This window comes from Lichenostomus cassidix, chromosome 21 (genome assembly GCF_008360975.1).
Source record: "Lichenostomus cassidix isolate B80296 chromosome 21, HeHo_3.0, whole genome shotgun sequence".
Classification (NCBI taxonomy): Eukaryota; Metazoa; Chordata; class Aves; order Passeriformes; family Meliphagidae; genus Lichenostomus; species Lichenostomus cassidix.
Genome location: NC_139501.1, coordinates 8,900 through 28,156, shown reverse-complemented (window position 1 = coordinate 28,156; position 19,257 = coordinate 8,900). Strand labels below are relative to the sequence as shown.

General features: G+C 46.8%; 1 long non-coding RNA gene across 1 annotated transcript; it reads right to left on the bottom strand.

Annotated features, from left to right (window-relative positions):
* Positions 1-14,287: 14,287 nt before the first annotated feature.
* LOC146428163 (uncharacterized) lies at positions 14,288-15,487 on the bottom strand. Its single transcript, XR_014856139.1, has 2 exons — positions 15,311-15,487; positions 14,288-15,034 (listed from the first exon to the last, which is right to left on the bottom strand). It is a non-coding gene; the product is annotated as an uncharacterized LOC146428163 (long non-coding RNA).
* Between the last annotated feature and the right edge of the window lie 3,770 nt (positions 15,488-19,257).

Here is a 19,257-nt window from a genome sequence, read left to right as displayed (position 1 = left end):
TCCTCACCTTCAGACCAAATCTGGAAATTTTAGACTTCCAGCTCTGAGCAGTGCTTTTTTACAGGCTTGCATACTTTGATGTTTATGAGCGAATAAACTGTCATTGAAAATACATTGAAGTGGTTTGAGTTTTATTTTTGTAGAGATAGTTACTTTTCAGTTACATCACTCTAGAAAGCGAAGTGTTAATGAAAGAGTTTGAGATTCAAGAAGGAGGAAGTTTACGTATAGCGTAAAGGTGTTTGTATGATAGAAAAAAATGTTTTTTCTAATGCTGCTTCTAATTTGTTCCAAGAATCTGTTGTCAGCTGTTCTCGGACCGAAACTCCGAATGCAAAAGCTTGTTGTGGAGCGAACCGTTCAGAAAAATACCATTTTTACAGGTGAGACCAGTAGCTTTTCAGGCACGGGCTGCGCAGCAGGTGCCGGTAGGGGTGCAGGGACAGCAGGGGAGGCGAACGTCCTCACATACGGGAAGCAGCTGGTACTACATGCCTGAGGGGTGGGTGAAGGGACCTCGGTCTTCAGCAGTCTCTCACTAGACCTGCTTTCAGTCAGAAGCAGCAGTCAAGAATTCGTGGCACAATTCCAAAGAAAACAAGTGACACTTTAGGAAGAAACGAATAAAGCCTGCTGTAGGCAGATGCCAGCTATGTGCAGCTGAAGGACTTCTAAGAGCTGCTGGGACATTTCTTCCCCCCACCCCATTATCTGCAGTCAATCTTTGTGGTAAACAGGCAGGTAAAAGAAGGGTACTAATTGAGACTTTGTGCTCTAGCATCACTAACGCCATTATGAAAGTGGACAAGATAATTTTTCTAGTCTTTGTGAGTTAAATTTCTTTTTCCCCGGCCACCTTTGTAGTGCTTCTTTGTCAAAGATGAGGGGTCTTTTTTCATCGGCTACACAGTAAGCAGCTGTTAACCCTGTTGTCATGCACAAGTGAGCCACCTCCTAGCCCTCCTTGGCCTGTAGGTAACACCCCTTGCTAGGGAAACTCCAGGCTCGGGTTCCTTCCCTCCAGGATCCCGCTCAACAAAGGGCAAAACAACAGTGGCAGTGAGAGCCGTTTAACACTTTGAGATCTGAACACTGAATTATTGTGCTTATATGGATTAAATTAAGGTAATGATTCTAAATGTAATTCCTAGATTGTTTTGGAACGGTAAAATTGCTCGCAAATGAATATTTGATTTAGAATAGAATTTTCATTAGTATTGCTCCCTTGGAAAAGTTCTGTAATCAAGAGAGACGGCATCGCTAAGGCATTTGGGCACGGAGGAAGAAGTGCATTTGTTCTGAATGTAAATTAAGGTAATTGGGATCTATGGATATTGGAATCTAAAAGATAAGAGGGACAATTACGCTATTACATTGTAAAATGTTTCTCCCAAAACTCAGTCTTGGATCTTGACTAATTTGACAGAGTAATTAATTTAGCAGTTCAGGCATTTAAAAAAAACAAGTAAAATCCACAACCCTGTACTCAGCACCGAGGGGATTCTTTTCCCCTCAAAATACTGTTGTAGTGTAGTTGGATGTTCCTATCAGGAGCAATGCCGATCACTTTAAAAGCAACAAATTCGTTAATTATGAAACTGCATTCTCCAAGGAGAGCTGGAATAAAGGAATGTTTGGCTTTTTACTCTCCTCAAGGAGAACTGAACTGGGTCCCGGGCATTAATTTGCGATAGGCAGCCTGAGGCAAGATCAAGGCACGTTGGATAGCAAACGATTTGACAAATCTAAAGTCAATAATAGAAGCTGCAGTCACACTGTGGGGTTATCGCAACATTTAAAGTTTTGTTAGAGTTCCTCCCTGTTAAACAGCACCTCTAGGACTTGCTATTCTGAAATTTAGCATAATATCGAGGCAGCGACTGCTTGTTAAAAGGAACGTTTTGCAGTGAAGCGGTTCTGCTTCACCACCTTAAAGGTACTTCAGGAAAATCTAAGAAAGCCACAAGGCTGTACGTGCTCCATTGCATAAACGGCAGAGTAACCGAGCCGGGCGGGTCACTGTCCCCTGGCCCTCACGAGCACGTCACTGTAGGCTACTACGAGGCATGTAAAGCGGGGTTGTTCATCAGCAAAGAAATAACAGTAATACTGGGGAAAAGCTAATAAAATTACGGTCGTGTAACATAAAACCGATTTCCATCAATATCCCCACTTGACGTTGCTTTTAGTTGGAAATGGCAAATGCGATTCGGCTTTTAAGTAATCTATAGAAGCAAGACAGGGATAAAACCACAATCATTGATACTACTTCTGAGTTAGTGCCAACGTATTACAAATGGCAGCAGGACAGTTTCTTATCATCTAAGGGATTATGGCTGCATGAAGAGATACTTGGTGTACCTGTAATCCAGCTAGCTTTACAGTTCTGCATTATAGAAGCATATGAATTCTAGGGGGTGGGGGAATGTGCGTGGCAGGAGGAGGAAGGACAGAAGGGTGAAGACAGGCATGTTGACTAATATTGACTGTTTTTCCAAGAGAAATGCAACATAATACATGGACCTGAGAAGTAATTGTAATTCCTCAAAATGAATGAGGTGATCCAAGAGAAGAGTTAAATATCATAGTAAATACAAAACCACAAAAAGCTGCAATACAACTCTGAGACAATACGTAATGTAGGTTACCCATCCGCAGCATCTGAGGAACACGCCTGGCTCGGACAATTCAGGTGTGAAACCGGGAAGGGTTAGGAGAACATCCATATCGCCGCTCGTTTCTGCACTTAGGCAAAAAAGCGTAACCCTAACCCTGCGGGGCCATCGTGGCAGGGCCCTAACATTGCTGCTCCTGCGTCTTTCTGACGGGGAGAGCCCAGGTAGTGTGTTGGGGTAATTAACTAGGGTTATGGTTATGCTGAGAGTTAGGGCCGAGAAATCTGAAGGGCTTGGAGCTCCATGAAGAGTGGGGCTGGAAGGGTCCTGCAAAGGCAAACGTGGCAAGGCCCCAACCTTGCTGCTCTCACACCTTTCTGCCCTGGACCCCCTGCAGGGGTGAGCACCTTGGCCCAGGACCCAGCTGCCATCAGGGGCCTGGGTCAGGCTGGAAAGATCTGAAGAGCCTGGAGCTCTGTAAATATACTGCAGAGAGCACAGGGATCTCTTGAGAGGCTCAGTGCAGCATCCTCTGGAACATCCGGAGGAATTTCTTAACGGAAAGGGCGGTCAGGCATTGGAAGGGGCTGCCCGGGGAGGTGGTGGAGGTGTCCAGGGAAGGAGTGGATGTGGCAATATCCCGCTCAGCAGGTGCCGGGCTGCTGATTTCCCCCGGCTGCTTCCCAAGCTTCAGCTCCAGAGTGATCCTTGCAGCCCTGGCTGGGATTTGTCACAGCGGCACTTACAGAAGGCCCATCCTGCCAACAAGTGCTCATTCTCCCTGGAGTTTCTCTTCCCTTAAAGTGAATATTAGCCTGCTCAAGAAAGAATGGAGAGTTCATTTTCACGGACACTATGATTTTCAAGCTGATTGCATTAATTTTGGAAGTATGAATTTTCTTTTGTTCCCATTTCTTTCCAGGAAAAACTGAGGTCATAGCAGAGAAAGCCATGCATTGCCTGGTTTTGATCACTTGGAGGACTTAGAAGCAAACCTCTTAAAGTAAATAGTTCCTAGGAAGACCATTAAGGGTGTGACCAACATGCAGGGAAGAGCAACAGGAAAATACTGCTTTAAACCTAATCCCAGGCCACGGTGCATTCATTAGTGAATGACATTGTAGAACAGGAAAAAATAAAAAGCTGTGGAGCAGAATGATATTCCAATTGTTAAATGCTTCTGGATCACTCCAATTGTCCTCCCTCAAATGGCAGTTGTTCTCCAGATGTTTAGCAAAGGCAAAAGCCCTCATAGACCCTAGTTCAGGTGGCACAGGAAGGCAGGAATGTTGGTGCTCTGCTGATAACTAGGCTTGGAGCTGTTATCAGTGAGATATGCCACACAGGCACCTGGGCAATCATGTGGGAGATGATGCCTTGAGAATAATTTTCACATTCCATGGAATCATAGGAGGATTTGGGTTGGAAAGGACCTTCAAGATCATCTCACTGCACACCTTCCAGTATCCTGGGTTGCTCCAAGCCCCATCCAACTGACTTTGGTCACTTGCAGGGGCAGCCACAGCTTCTTAGGGCAGGGGTCAGGGCCTCACCACCTTCATGGGGAAGGATTCCTTCCCAATATCCCATCTAACCCTGAACTTTGTCAGTGGGAAGCCATTCCCCCTGGTCCTATCATTCTATGATAAAAAATTTTTCCAGGATAAAGCTACCAGCTGGAACAGTGCAACCCAGGAGCTGGTGCCTTTTCCCAGAGATTCCTGGCTGTATGAGGTGGATGAGTGAGCAGGGAGTGCCCACAGGTGCTGTCTCTCCTGACCAAGATGCTTGTCTGAAAGCCCACCAGCTCCTGCTTGCTAAAAACCAGCTTAAGTTTATATTTAGAGAAATGAATAAAAGCCTGCCCTGCCACGGCCAGCTGTGTCTCAGAGGTGGTGTTGGGTGTGCTGTGCTGGGTTCCCTCCAGGGAAGCTGAGTAGCTGTGGTGGTGGTGGCGGTGGGTGTGGTGGCAGCAGCAGCAGCAGCATCAGTTCTTCCAGGAGATCCTGCATTGCCCTGTGTTGGTGGGGTCTGGCATGGAGAGCACCTGAAAAGTGAAGCGGTATAGAAAGTAGCATTAAGATATGCATTCTAAGCATTTTTTGTTGCAGTCAAGTGCCTGTCAGCGTAGGGGTGAAGCTTCTGTGTAGTCCCTATGCGGCCAGACACTCCCCAAGGTCTGTACTCCAGGTGGCGAGAGGGAGATGTGGCCATGTTTGTCGTCCTGGGTGAGTAACAGTTTTTGTGTGGTTATTGGTTTTGCTTCCTTTAATATCATACTTGCAATATTTCTTCAGATGCAGTGTCTTAAAGTAGCAGTTACAACTGTTGTTGTGGGTAGTGAATAATTGAAATCAGTGCGAAGAAAGAAAGGATTTCTATGACCAAATGAACATAGCTTGCTGTCCCTAATCCCAGTAAACAGGTTGGTAGATAGGTTCAAACAGTGAGTTTTTTTCCCACAAAATCCACCAGAAGGTAGTGAGGTAAGACACAGGTTATATACCTGACCTCGTGGGTCATTGTTAGGTGTTGTGAGATGGTTGTCATAACGTCAAGCGGCATTTGCAAGCGTGTCCAATACAGTAGGGTATGAAAGTTTCCTACCTGTGCTAAAGAGACCCTGTTTTTAGCCAGGGTCCAAATGTGGGATTCCTCTAGTTAAAGTGGTGAGTGTTCTAGGATTCCTCCCAGAGGAAAGATGCCAGGAAGCGGAGCTCTGTCTGTGCTCGGACAGACAGAGGCTCTTCCAATGTGCCTGCAAGACATGAGGGTGGAAATCTGTCCCGTGTGTGGACAAAAGTCAACTTTCCCAGGCAGTTGCCGACGGGCAAATGTGGGATTGCGGCTCATAAAATTTTGAAGACGGTGGGAATCATTGCAGAGAAAGGGTGCCAGGAAGTAGGGCTATGGGTGGCCTTGGAGTCCTGGGGCCCCTCTCCAAACTGCCTTTAAGGCTGTAGCATGGAACTATTTCTGACTTGTTGAAAAGGAGACACTGGTGACAGCCAGGTTCTGTTTTGGAATGAGTGAGCAGCAGGAAGAGGGAGAGAGAAGGCACTGTTGACCAAAGAGGGAAATCTTTCCAGGTAAGAGATGTCTGTGTCCTATTTGTAAGAATAAATATACTGCCTGTTGTACGGGGCATGTAAGAAAAACAGATCTGTGATATCCTCCCACAAAGTGCTAAAGAGATGAGCAGTGAAGCTGCTGACATTTAAATGGAAGTGGTGTGAGCAGGCCTCGAGAAGGATCCCCTCAGGCCACAGCACGTAGGGCTAAGCCAATAGCAGAAGTGTGCCTAGCAGAGAGCCGTTAAATGCACAAAGTAGAGGAAAGTATGGCTGAGGTGTATCGGTCCCAGCAACAGGAGTCAACGTACACAGAACAGTTCCATCGGATGCACGGTGTGGGCTGCTGAGCTATTGAGAATGAAAGATTCCACATGTAGTACCTCCCGTGTACGTCTTGGAGCATCTTCCCTGCTTCCCTGGGCCTCGGCTAAGTGGAATAGCATGTGTAACAGCCAGTGCAAGTCACCTGCTCTAGAGCCATGCAGCATTTTGTGCCGAGGCTGACATAAACCCTATGAAGGCTGTTGCAGTGCCTCACTGAGCTTGCAGGAGAGGAAGGTTAAGAGAGTTATCCTTCACTAATTAAAATGACAGATGTGCTTTTTTCAGATGACATTGAAAGAACTGGTAAGGTTTCATTTCTGTCTCATAGGCCACGTGAATTGTAAATTTGTGTCCATGCCTCTACCAGGAAGTGCACTCTACGATGGCTTTCAGAATGTTGCCGCACCAATGAGGTTTAACAGTAAAGTGTTTTTCATCATGCTTTGTGTGTGTTATGCAGTCTACACAGAGGTCCTAACTAAGTGGAGGTATAAAGCTGAACACCTTCTTTAGGGTCCAGTATTTATGAAAATATTTGTAGCAACTTGTAGCAGTTTTGAGGTCAGTATTGGCAATGTTTGTAATGTAAGAAGCCATAGCACCATCATCCAAACCTGTATTTTTTTAACAATTTAAAATGATGGTGTTGTGGATGGAAATTGATACAGACCTTATCTGCAAATTTTTCTATGTATTGCTACAGATATTACAAGCATGGACAATGTTATGTAAGGGAAAGTAATTCATGAAGGTTTTGTATTATTTGTATCCATACCTGGAACTTTGTTTGGCATAGAACAGTATTTTCTGGGTGCATTCTGTGACAGGAGAAGCAAGAGGGAGAAGCAGCACTTGAGAAGTTGTTCCCCAGTAGTGATAATTGCAGTCCTTTCAATGTGCATTAAGAAGAACAGATATGAAAAGGTAAGAGCAGGAAGGAAGTGAGAAAAAAAAACATCCTGAGGTAGGGGACTGCTGCAATTTTTCTGTTGTTCTTTTTTTTTTTAGGGAAGGACACGTGTCCAGGTGGCCGCAGTGTGTCGCAGCAGAAGTAGAGGCCTTTTTGAGTTTCAGGAAGGAATGATTTTTCATGTGTTGCATGTGAAGTAGCTGAAGCATGTTGCATAATGACACAATCACAGGCTAAAGCCACGTTTTGTTAGATGTTGCAAACATTTTCTGTCTTGCAGCAAAGCTGTTGAGTACCTTTCTGGCTGGCAGTGCGGTAAGGGTGTTTGTTTGAATTTTGCACGCATTGTCCACGAGACTGTGTACTTGGATGAAGATTTGAGGTGAGCTGGGGCAGCTGTGGGGAGGAGCCTGGGGATGAGCGTTGTTGAGGGCAACGGTCACGTTTTCTGTTTTGTTGCGTTAGGTACTACCGGCAGGTGTGGAGTTGAAGTTTGGAAAGGTAAGGGATACCCGTTGTCAGTGAAGAGGTTGCAGAAGGGGTCTCTTTTGGGGTGTGTCACGACAGTCTGAATTTTCTTTTGAACTGCTGCAGGCACCGAAGCAGACCAGAGGGAACACAGCGCCGTCCACAGTGTCGAGGATGGATTGTGTCCTCTTGTCTGGTGAAAGCTGTGTCAGGAGTGGTGGTTGGCAGAAGGGAAAAAGCATTGTAATGACAGGTTTGAAGTTTGGTTAGAGGAGAGCAGTGTTGTGGGACAGGCCGTTTGGAGGTAAAGGTAGAGGTTTTCTCTTCAGCATCAGGCGAGCCTTTGCTGGGTAGGGCAGCTCTGAGGCACATCCCTGTTCTTGTGAGCTTTTTGACATGGGTCTTCTTTTGTGTAGATGTTATCTTTTGTGTCAGGAGTGATCAGCACGGTCACCTGGCATTCCTTGGTTCCTTCTGTAGGCCTGGTGAGGTTCTTGAGCATGGTCTTAATAACTTTGGCAGTAAGTTGTTGTTTGGATTGACTTTTCATTATCATGTGCTATTGCTGTGGAGGCTTGTTTCCTTGAGCATCATCAGCCTGTGGGTCATCTTGCAGTAGGAAACTTGCTGAGTTGTTTTAGCCCATGCCTGTGTGATGTTGTCTGTGTCTGTGTAATGTTGTCCACGTCCATTGTGTTCCGTGTGATAGGATTTTGTTGTGTCTTGATGCTTTCTCAGCATTGTTCTGGGCCGTGTCAGCAGCAGGGGTCTGTGCTTCCATTTCTTCCCCGCTGGGGCTTCTTTTGGCATCTTGTCACTGTTAGTTGGTGATACCAGATGGATGTTGTCATCCATCGTGTTGTCTTTTTTGGTAGTACCTTCTTTTCCTGAAGGGTATTGTGAGCTGCTAGAGTGTGCTGAGAGAAATGCCAAAGACCTGGCCTTTTTTTCCTCTTGTCATTTGAATGTGCAAAAATGAAAGAGTTGCCCCAAGGATGCTGTCAGTGGGAGGTGGTGATGGGCTAACCTGTTTTTGAAGGCATTACCCACAGCCTGTAAAGCATGGATAGGTGTAGCGTTTGGTATCAGCAGGGCTGTGGCCGCCTTGCAAAAAGCATGTTCTTTGGGCACTAAAATTTTGGGGTTTTTGGTGGGTTTTCCTTAGAAATGCCTTGTAGCCCTCTGAGGTTTGCTTTGCAAAGCACTGAATGATGTTAATGGTTCTGCAGGGATGGGTGCCTGGAATGTCCCGGGTGTCCCGGTTCAGCTGCCTAGGATGGCAGGAAGGTGGTGCCGAAGATGCCAATCATCAAGCCCCTGGACATATTTTGGCTGCAGGAGCTGCCAGCAGCAGGCTGTTTAGAGCCAGAGCTTCCCAGGATGGCTAAGACTGTTGTTGTGGCAGTCCCCAAAGTGGTATCTGATGTGAGTAGTTGCAGAGCTCTATAAAAGAAGTGTGACCTTTGTTATGGTGTTGGGCCCAGCAGGTCTTACGTGGCTTTTATTAAACTGCCAAGCTGGATTTTTTAGTGCTGCTGAGAGGGTTGAGTGTCACCTTCTTAAGCAAGGAAAAGCTGTGTGGTTAGTGCAGGCTGATGCAATTTATTTTCACTTCTGACTTGCCACAAATCCTTTAATAAATGAACTCCTAATGAAAAGTGTGAATGTGTGAATTATTTCTGTGTTTGATCAGCAGTAGAAAGCATCAGTAGAAATTTGTGGCAGAGGCATCGGGAGTAGCATAAGGGAGAAAGGTGTGGGAGGCAGGGCCCAGTCCCAAGGTGGCTTGCTGTCAGTGTCGTAGGAGGGGATGTCAGAGAGATGCAGATAACTGGCTACTCTGTGAATTGTTACCACGCAAGGTTAGTGTAGCTGAAGGCCATCCCAGGAGAGGTGCAGGCCCCGGTCCCTATTGCTGAGTCCCACCACAGCCCCATAAAGCCAGGATTTGGGCTCCGGAGCCGAGAGGTGTTGTATTGTCCAGGGCAGCACTTGACACCCCAGGGCTGTAGGGGGCTGTGGAGTGGGTGGGGGGCCCTCGTGTGTTAGCTGTAAGGAAGGATGAGTGAGAGGTATTGAGGGCAGTGGCTGGTGCTGCCCCCTGCATCTCAGAGTCCCATGCAAAGCTCCCCCTTTCAGGGTGTGCCTAAGAACACCGGCCATGTAGTCTTGTGTGTGTAGGAGGAACTTTTGCCAGAGCAGCTGTGTGTAAGGCCAGGGTGAGCCTATATCCCATAAGGGCCTAGGTAGGGTCTGGGCCGGTGACAGCCCCAGCATAGTGTCCTGTGATCCCCCAGAACCCAGATTTGAGGTGAGAATTTTCAATGTTTGTAATGTAAGAAGTGATAGCAGCATTATCCAAAGGCAGAAGTTTTTAAAAGTTGCAAGTGTGTCTGTTGAGCATTGAAATGGATACCTACTTGATCAGGAGAGTTTTTTAATGCATTTTGTTAGATTTTAGAGAGATGGTTAATTTTTTGAAGGCATAGAATTTCATTTATTTATTTAATTAATGGTATGAATACCTGGAGGTTTTCCACAGCTACAGAGTGGCATCTTGGGTCTGGATTTTGTTCACAGGGTGAGCCGGAGGGAGTAGTAGCCCTTCCCAAATGTTTGTGGAGCAGTGGTAATTGCAGTCCTATAAATATGCATGAAAAAGGTCCCATGTGAAATGGTAGGAGCAATAAGAGAAAGAGGAAAAAGAAATGTTGAGCCAGGGAGCCCTTGCAAAATTTTCTGTTGTTTATTGATGACAGTGATCTTGTAGGCAGTAAGCAAAGTGTTAGGATTTGAATAATGGAGGGTATGACATGGATGTAAAGTGTAGGGAAAGAAAGGACAATGGTATTGTAAAATGTTGCTTGGGGCAGCGTGCACATGAGGCAGAGAGAGCAAGCGTCATGTGTGCCCTGCATAAGTTTGTCCATGCAAGGCCAAAGCAGATGGATTTGAAAGTGCAACATAAGTCTTGTATATAGAAATGAAGCAATGAAGGAGCTTAACTTCTAAGTCAGGATGAAATATAGCACAGAATGTAAAAAAGGAGGAAATAGATCTATTAGCTGTTGTATACCAAGTCCAATGAGATATTAGATATTAATGTAAAGAGAGGTTTAATATGAGTAGATGTGTACGGCTAGAGTGTAGAAGGGTAATGTGATGTTGAAGTGTGAAAATGTACACGGTGAACCTTGTAAATAGGTGGCTCATGTCTTAGGAGAGGTTCCATAAGTGTCAATGGATTTGTAATGATGGGTAGGTATTTTGTATAAGAAGTGCTAATAGATATAATGTCAATAGATGAGTGTAATTATATAAAAGTTTAGGCGGTGGTTCTTGAGAGCTGTTATGCTGTCAGGTACTCCCCAGAGTGTGTTCTTGAGGTAGAGAGAAGGAGATGTGGCCATGGTCATTGCTGTGGGGGAAGAAGAGATTTGATGTGGTTATTGGCCTTGCTTCCTTTAATATCACTGGCCCCATATTTCTACTGATGTGGTGTCCTGAAGCAGCAGTTGCAGCAGTTGCAGCTGTTGTTGTGGGTAGTGAATAATTGAAATGAATGTAAAGAATGGATTGTTATGATTGCTATCAGTATAGCTCGGTGTTCTTAATCACACAAAGGAGGTTTGTAAAAGGTTGAAACAGTTTTTTTTTCCCAGAAAACCAGACTGAGTGGATTGATTTAACCCAGAGGTGATCTAGTGTATCTTGAGGCTCGTTATGAAGTGTTGTCAGATGGTTTTTATGATGTGAGGAGGCATTTGTCATGGTGTGCAGGACAGAAGGGTGGAAAAGTTGGTTACCTGTGTAAAAGAGGCCCTGTTTGCAGCCTGGTAGAAATGTGGTATTGTACCTGAAAAGTGTGCATGCTGTAGGAATCCTGTGAGATGAAAGGTGTGAAGAAGCAGAACTGTGTGCACTTGGATTCCTCCAATCCGCCTATCTTACCTGAGGGTGGCGATGTGCCATCGCTGTGTAAAAGAGCCATCGATTGCCAGCCAGGTGCTCACGGGCAAATGTGGGATTTTGTATCATAAAGTTGTGCAAATGTCAGGATTTGTGCCAGACAGAAGTGGCTAGGAGCTAGGCCTGAGGCTGGCCTTGGACTCCTGGGTGTGTTGTGCCAAGTGTGTGCAAGGATTTCCTAGCCGTTCAAAAGAGGCAGTGGTTTGAGGCAGGTTCGATCAGCAGGAAGAGGGAGGGAGATCATAGTCATGGGCCATGGTGGAAACCTTTTCAAGTAAGAGATGTTAGAGTCCTAATTCAAAGAGTAAATACCTTGTGTGGCTTATGTGGCAAATAAGATTAGATGAATGACATGTTGCCAGTGAATTGTAAAGAAGTCATCAGTGAAGGTGCTGACATCTCAATGTAAGTTTTTTCCCTAGGTTTTGAGAAGGATCCCTGTTAGGTTGCAGTGTGTTGGGCTAACCTAATACCAGAGCTGTGGTGATCAGAGAGGTGTTTTTTTAATAAAGGGAAGTAAAGTATTTGTCAGATGTTTTGGTCACAGCAATGGGAGTTCATCTACGCCAAATACTTTTATCAGAAGCATGGCCTGGTCCGTCCACATGTTCAGACTGAACGATTATACAATCGGCACCTGCAAATGATCCCTTTGGGCATTTTCCTTGCTTCTATGTGATGTGGCTGAGTGGAAGAGTGATTGGAACAGAGGCTGAGAATTAGCCACCCTGTGAGTTGTGTGTCATTTGCTATTGTGTTTGAAGTAAACTTTCTGAACCATCTTTTGGTGTGTCATATAGGGAACAGGGGAGGATGGTTATTGCAGTTATTGTTTCTTCAGCACCATGAGCTATGTTATTTGTTTAACATGGCATTGAAAGAGTTAGCAAAAGTTGTTTGTTTCTGTTAGGCCTTTTGAAAGCTAAAGTTCTGTACCTGGATAATTGATGAGGTGGTGTTCTGTAAGGCTTGTACAATGGAGCCTTAGGAATCTGAATCGTGAAGTGTATTTCTGTAGGCTATGCATGTGGTATGCAGTTCACAGACAGGTAATAGGTATGTGGAGATATAAGGGCAAGCACCTTATTTCCTGTTTTGTATTAGGTAAAACATGTGGAGAAATGTGTGCCAGTTTTGAAGTCAGCCTAGCCAAATTTTTAATGCAAGAAGTGTTAGGAACATCATCCAAAGGCAGAAGTTTTCTAGAGTTGCAAGTGCTGGTGTTCTTTATTGAAATGGATAGAGAGTTGATGTGGCAATATTTGTATGTACTGAGGCAGATTTTGAAAGCCTGGGAAATGTTGTGGAAGGGCAAGTATTTGATGAAGTTTTTGTACAGTTTGTAGCCATAGGTGGAGGTTTGTGCAGCTCTGGTGGACGGGCATGTTGTGGGTGGATTGTGTGCTGTGATGAGGCGGATGGGGAAGTAGCAGTTGAGCAGTCGTTGCTGATGAGTGAGAATTGCAGGTAGGTCCTTGAAGGTGCATGAAAAGGAGTAATGGTGAGATGGGAAGAGCAAGTAGCTAAAGAGTAAAGAAGATTGAAGTGTGATTTGTTTGTGTTTATGAGGACATGGTGTGTGTTGTGTTTGTGTTGGTGTAGTTGTTTTGAGAGGCGTTTGGTGGATGTGAGAGGCGTTTGTGTGGTGTGAGGCATTGGTGTTTGTAGTTGTTGATTGTAAAATGCGTGTATGAGTGTTTTGGAGTGTAGGTGTGTGTATTTAGTTGTTTGTTGTATGTTGTTGGTGTGTGGTGTTGTTTGTTGTGTATTTTGTTGTTTGTAGTAGGTGAGGTGTTTGTTTCTGTGTTGTGTTAGAAAAGGGAGAGATGTGTGATTTCGAAGAGGTGAGGTTTGTTGTTGTTTCATGTTTGAAGGTGGCAAAAAGGCATTTTTGGCGGCCTCCCCCCCCTAGACGGGGGACACGCGCCGCAGTCGCCCCACTTTCTGGCTTACAGTATTTATGTTCCACCGGCGGTAAGCAGGCGCAGAGCTAGCTCCCAGACTCCCTGCCCAGCGCACGCACCGTGGGAGGCTGCGGTGGGACTCGAACCCCGGAAGTACAAGGATTCGGCTTAAGGCCATACCCACCGAGCCAGAGTGGCCCCTTAATTTTAATGTCTTTTTTTGGGTCCATATCTTCTTCACCGCACACTGACGTCACCAAAGCCCTGCCCACCTCCCCGCCCCCGGGTCTGCGTCCGTCACTGTACTCCACCTACTGTTCCTCCCCTCGTCCCTCCCTTGGCCCCGCCCCTGTCGTCTCTCGGCCCGGGCCAAAGCCACGCCTCTGGTAGTCTCTGCACCACGCCCCTGGTGCTCCCCGCACCCCGCCCAAGAGCCCGCCCCTCGGTGCCCTCTGACTCCGCCCAAAGCCACGCCTGCCTCCGCCCGCCCGTCGCTGTGGCAACACTGGAGCGGAGGCTTTTTTCCCAGCACTTTTACCGTTTTACTTTTTTCACAATTTTTGGAGCTCTTTTGCTATAGAATTTTACTAAGGTTCAGTGCCTGATTTTTACACGCTTTCCCTCAACTGTGTTAGCACAAATTACCATTCTTTCAAATCTTAGTGGGTCTTTTTACCACTTCTTGAAAACTCCACAATTTACAATTCTTGAAAAACAAAACACATTTTGGGGGATACTGCAGCACTAGCATACAGCTGTGAGAAACAGCTGTATGCTCATTACGTCCATTTTGCTCATCTCTTTCTACAGGATTTCCTAGGGGCTTCTACTATGTATTGCTGGGGTTTTTTCACTTGTTTCATGGCTGCATTCACTTGTGTTTGCATGTGTTACCCCATCCTGTGCTTTTGCAAGGATCACTTCTTTAGTCTTGGGGGTTTTTTTCCCACCTCTACACTACTGCCATGTGTTTACTAGTGTCACCCAATCTGCAGAAAAAAATAGAAAAACTCTCCAACAACATTTTCATGTTACAGACTCAAGGCATTACTTTATTTTGTGGTCAGGATGTACCACAGCAATCATCTCATCCACCCATAGCCCGGGTGCGCAGAAACAATCATTCCAGGATACATAGCTTTTACTCCATTTCTCAGAAATTGCATACAGTAAAAGTACAGAGGAAAGCATTGGGTCAGTGTTCATTACTCCAAAGTTGAGCAAACTCCCCATATTCCGTCTCTCATTGGACTCCAATCTCCTTGCCTCTGATGCTAATGACATTCTTCAGTTTTTCTTGGCAGTCTTTTTTCTGGGCCAGGATGTCTTCAGCCCTGCTGCAGTTGCTCTGGCCTAGCTGCTTGTGATATCCATCAGGTCTTGTTGAGAACCACAAGTTCCTGCTGGATGTTCTGTTCATGTTCTTTATCTTTCTGCTTATCTTTGGGGGTCACTCCCAATCTCTTGGTATGCTGACTTCACCAGACCTCATCTGGCACAACACTGCCCTGCAAGAAACCTAAAATTCCTTTTCCCAGGGGAAACCCAAACAAAACCTTTGACTCCAGTTACACAACATTTTTAACCTGATACATTTTCCAACAGTAGCACTCAGTCACAACAATTTTCCTTCAGTAGCCTTTCATGTCATTTTGTTTTCAACATCTTTTGGAACAGAACAGATGCCATCTTTCTCTTTTCTACGCATACCACATCACCACAATATCCTCGTGGGGACCGGCAACTCCAGCAGCAGCCAAACACCACCATCTGTAAGAGAACACAATACACATGTCAGTCATTTCTGAACAGCTCAGCACATGTGCAAGTCCAACTGCCTCATGCCGTTTTTTCCTTGGCCTCCTATCCACCAGCTGCCTGCTTAAGTCCTGACCACAGGGGAGGGCTTCAGGCCTGCTCAGCAATGCCTGCACATTAAAGTTTCACAGTATTATACCATTTCTCACACGGGTGTACCATCCCTGACCCCATGCACATGTCATCCCACTGGAACCACCAACTCTAACATGTCCTACTCATTCTCACCGCTTTGGAATATTTCCTTATGGCTCCCATCTGCAGGGCTTCTTCACACTTGCCTACAGCAAAGGCTGCCTAACAGTGCACGCACTCCATTCTCTGCAGAGTTCCAATTTCATTCCAGGGATGGTCATCACACAGTCCTCATTCTTCCTCACCCAAACATTCATATCTCACTCCATCCACAAGCTTGCCTCAAGACAGATACTTCGCACTGACATTCAGCCAGCTGATTACATCCAGGCAAAGTTGTTATTAAGTCATCGCACCTTCTGGGAGAGGTGTGTATGCACAGAGGCCAAAGCCTGCAGCTGCCCTCCAAGTTGTCCAAGCCTCAGCATGCAGCAGGCCAAGAGGATACGCTTGCAGGAAGCAGGTTTGTACCCACTCTCCCCCAGCTCAGGGGGGAACAGGAGGCCTTTGCCTATATGCTGTCATCTCTGCTCCCAGGCCATAATGCTGTGGGCTGCTGAACCATTCAGAATGAACGATTACACAACCAGTACCTCCCAAGAGCCCCTTAGAGCATCTTCCTCGCTTTTGTGTGACTCGGCTAAGCGGAATAGCACGTGGAACACTCACTGTAAGTTACCCACCATATGAGCCATGCAGCATTTTGTGCCAAGGCTGACATAAACCCTACGAAGCCTCATGCAGTGCCTCACCGAGGGTGCAGGGGAGGAAGGTCAAGACAGTTACCCTTCAGCATTTAAAATGACAGATGTGCTTTCTTTCAGATGACATTGAAAGAACTAGTAAGGTTTCACTTCTTTCTTGTAGGCCATGTGAAAGCCAAATTTCTGTACATGCCTATTCTAGGAGGTGCATGTCATGGCAGCTCTCAGAATGTAGCTGCACGAATCCGGTTTAACGCTAAAGTGTTTTTCAGCAGGCCACGTGTGCGTTATGCAGTCTACGCACAGGTAATAACTAAGTTCAGGTATAAAGCTTAACACCTTATTTACTGTCCAGTATTTATGAAAATATTTGTAGCAACGTGTAGCAGTTTTGAGATCAGTATTGCCAAAGTTTGTAATTTAAGAAGTGGTAGCACCATCATCCAAACCTGTATTTTTTAAAGAATTTAAAATGATGGTGTTCTGGATTGAAATTGATACAGACCTTATCTGCAATTTTTTCTATGTATTGCTACAGATTTTACAAGCATGGGCAATCTTATGTAGGGGAAAGTAATTAATGAAGTTTTTCTATTATTTGTATCCATACCTGGAACTTTGTACGGTATAGAATGGTATTTTCTGGGTGCATTCTGTGACACAACAAGCAAGAGGGAGAAGCAGCACTTCAGGATTCGTTCCCCCGTACTGATAATTGCAGTCCTTTCAATGTGCATTAAAATGAAGAGATACGAGAAGGTAAGAGCAGGAAGAGAAAAAAAAAAACATCCTGAGGTAAGGAACTCCTGCAATTTTTCTGTTGTCCATGTCTTGTTTTTTAGGGAAGGACACGTATCCAGGTGGCCGCAGTGTGTCACAGCAGAAGTAGTGGCCTTTTTGAGTTTCAGCAATAAATAATTTTTCATGTGTTGTACGTGAAGTAGCTGAAGCCTGTTCCATAATTACAAAATCACAGGCTAAAACCACCTTTTTGTTAGATGTTGCAAACATTTTCTGTCTTGCAGCAAAGCTGTTTACTACCTTTATGGCCGGCCATTTATTCCCAAGCCACAGTATAGTACCCAGTGCCTTACGAATGCTGCTACCCAAGTGAAGGAGATGACTTAAGTAGCTAGTAAGAAGAAAGTATACCAGAAAAAAGAGAACTGAAAGAAGCAGCCACTGTTGATACGGACCATCGTGGCGCTGCAGCCATCACGTCAGTCACAGACAGGCCTGTAAAAGTTTTCTGTAAACAGCGAGAATGAAGCTCAGAAGTGCTGTGGAAGCAGGTGGTTTTACTTGCTAAAGAATAGAAAGATACGTTATGAATTGACATACTTACCCTCGCTCTCTCCACCATTCGGGTATTTCCGGTAGCACCTGCAGAAGCAGACTTGCGCTGTCCGTTTTCACTGTAACCTACTTATTAATCTCTTCGTTATTAGCGCCCTATAACAGAGTCCCTGGGACAGGCGGGGCTAAGGCACGAGATGTTGCGGGCGCTGAGGCAGAAGGACGGACGGGATCCACAACCTACAGCGCTGCCTTCGCGGCACCTTCGGAAGCAACACAAACCTTTTGTCACATAATAACCTCTGATATTGCGACAAGTATACGTAGCAGTTAAGCAACCGCTCTCTCCTTGTGCTTTTTCACTACTGTAATGTCCCCGTGCGGGGTGCGCCGTTCCCGGAGGCACCGCATTGCCGCTTCACGTAAAGTCCTCTCATCAAGGACGTACCCAAAACCGAATAAATAACTATAAACACTACACTCGATCTTAGCCAAACGGCCGAGCGGCGATGACAATTTCCTTCCCCCACTCCCGGCGGCACCCCGCTCGACAAACACACACCTCGCTGTCTCCCCCGCGCCGCCCCGTACCTCCTTTCCAGCAATTTAGAGACTCTTTCCCGCTGTGTTCCCGCATTGTCAGCACATGTTTCTGAAGCACTGACCCGAAATCACGGCGGTGCTCTGTGTCTCTAATATGCATCACCCCGCCGCTCCGGCCGGCCGCGCGGGAAGCTCGTGAGGCGCTGGGAGCTCCGGGAGAGGCGGAAAGGCTCGGGAGGTGCAGGAGTTTTTTCATGGATTCTCGGCGTGGCCAGCGGGGCCGGACAGGCCGGCAGAGGCACGGCGAAGGTGCCGCGTTCGGGCTTTTGGCCGCTCGGACCATGCGGTTGGATTTGCCGAGCCGGGGCTGAGAGGAGCTGCGGGGATAAATGGGGAAAAATGGATAAAAGGTCTTTTTTCGGGGACTCAGGAAGGGCTTGAAACCCCATTTCCCCCCCCGCGCCCGCCGCGCACCGAGGCCTAAACTCTGAAAATCCCCCAATGGAGCTCTCAAGATGCCATTCGCGCCGCTAAGGAATCGAGTTTGCCTGACCGACCTTCATCCGCCATGATGGCGTAGATCGCTGCGCGCAGTGATCTAATTTGCATGGCCGGACCTCGTTTCCCCAGACGCCATTCATGCGGGATTGTGCTTTAATTTGCATGACCCCGCCCCTTTACCGAGACTGCAATTCGCGCCGCGTTTCATTTAGTTTGCATAACCCCGCCCATTTCTCCCAGGGTGAACCTCGGGCATGAGGTCATGCCGATTTGCATAACCCCGCCCATTTCTCCCAGGGTGCACCTCGGGCATGAGGTCATGCCGATTTGCATAACCCCGCCCATTTCTCCCAGGGTGCACCTCGGGCATGAGGTCATGCCGATTTGCATAACCCCGCCCATTTCTCCCAGGGTGCACCTCGGGCATGAGGTCATGCCGATTTCCATAACCACCCCCCCCAGGCCCCCCTCCCCTTCCCCCGTTCCCCCCCACCGCCGCAAACCCCGCCGACAGCCTCCTCATTTGCATTTCCCTCACGAGGCGCGGCTCGCGCCCGGCCCGCTCTGCCGGGCGGGTTCGGGACAGCGGGGGTCGGGGTATCCCTCGCCCCTTTCTGGGGCTTTTTGGGGGCGGCAGAGGGACCCTCGGGGCTGCGGTAAGAGCAGGGGAGGGGGGAAATCCCCGGGAGGACACGGGGAACGCCCGAAAATCCCCTAAAATTGTCGCATCGCCCCCAAAATTGCTGAGGAAACCGGGGAGGTTCCGGGGGGGCTTCAGGGAATTTTCCGGCTTTGAGGACTCCCGGGATCTCCTAGGTCAGCCCCAGGACCTCCCGGCCGCTGCCGAAGCGGCTCCGATGAGGTTATGCACCTTTTTTACCCCACAAATAAACAAAATCCGTGTTTTTAAAAAGAGTCGAGATCTTTATTTGCATCGTAGCAACATCCGCGATCGAAGAACTGCAAAAAAGAGACCCGCGCGGCTCCCCGCCCCGC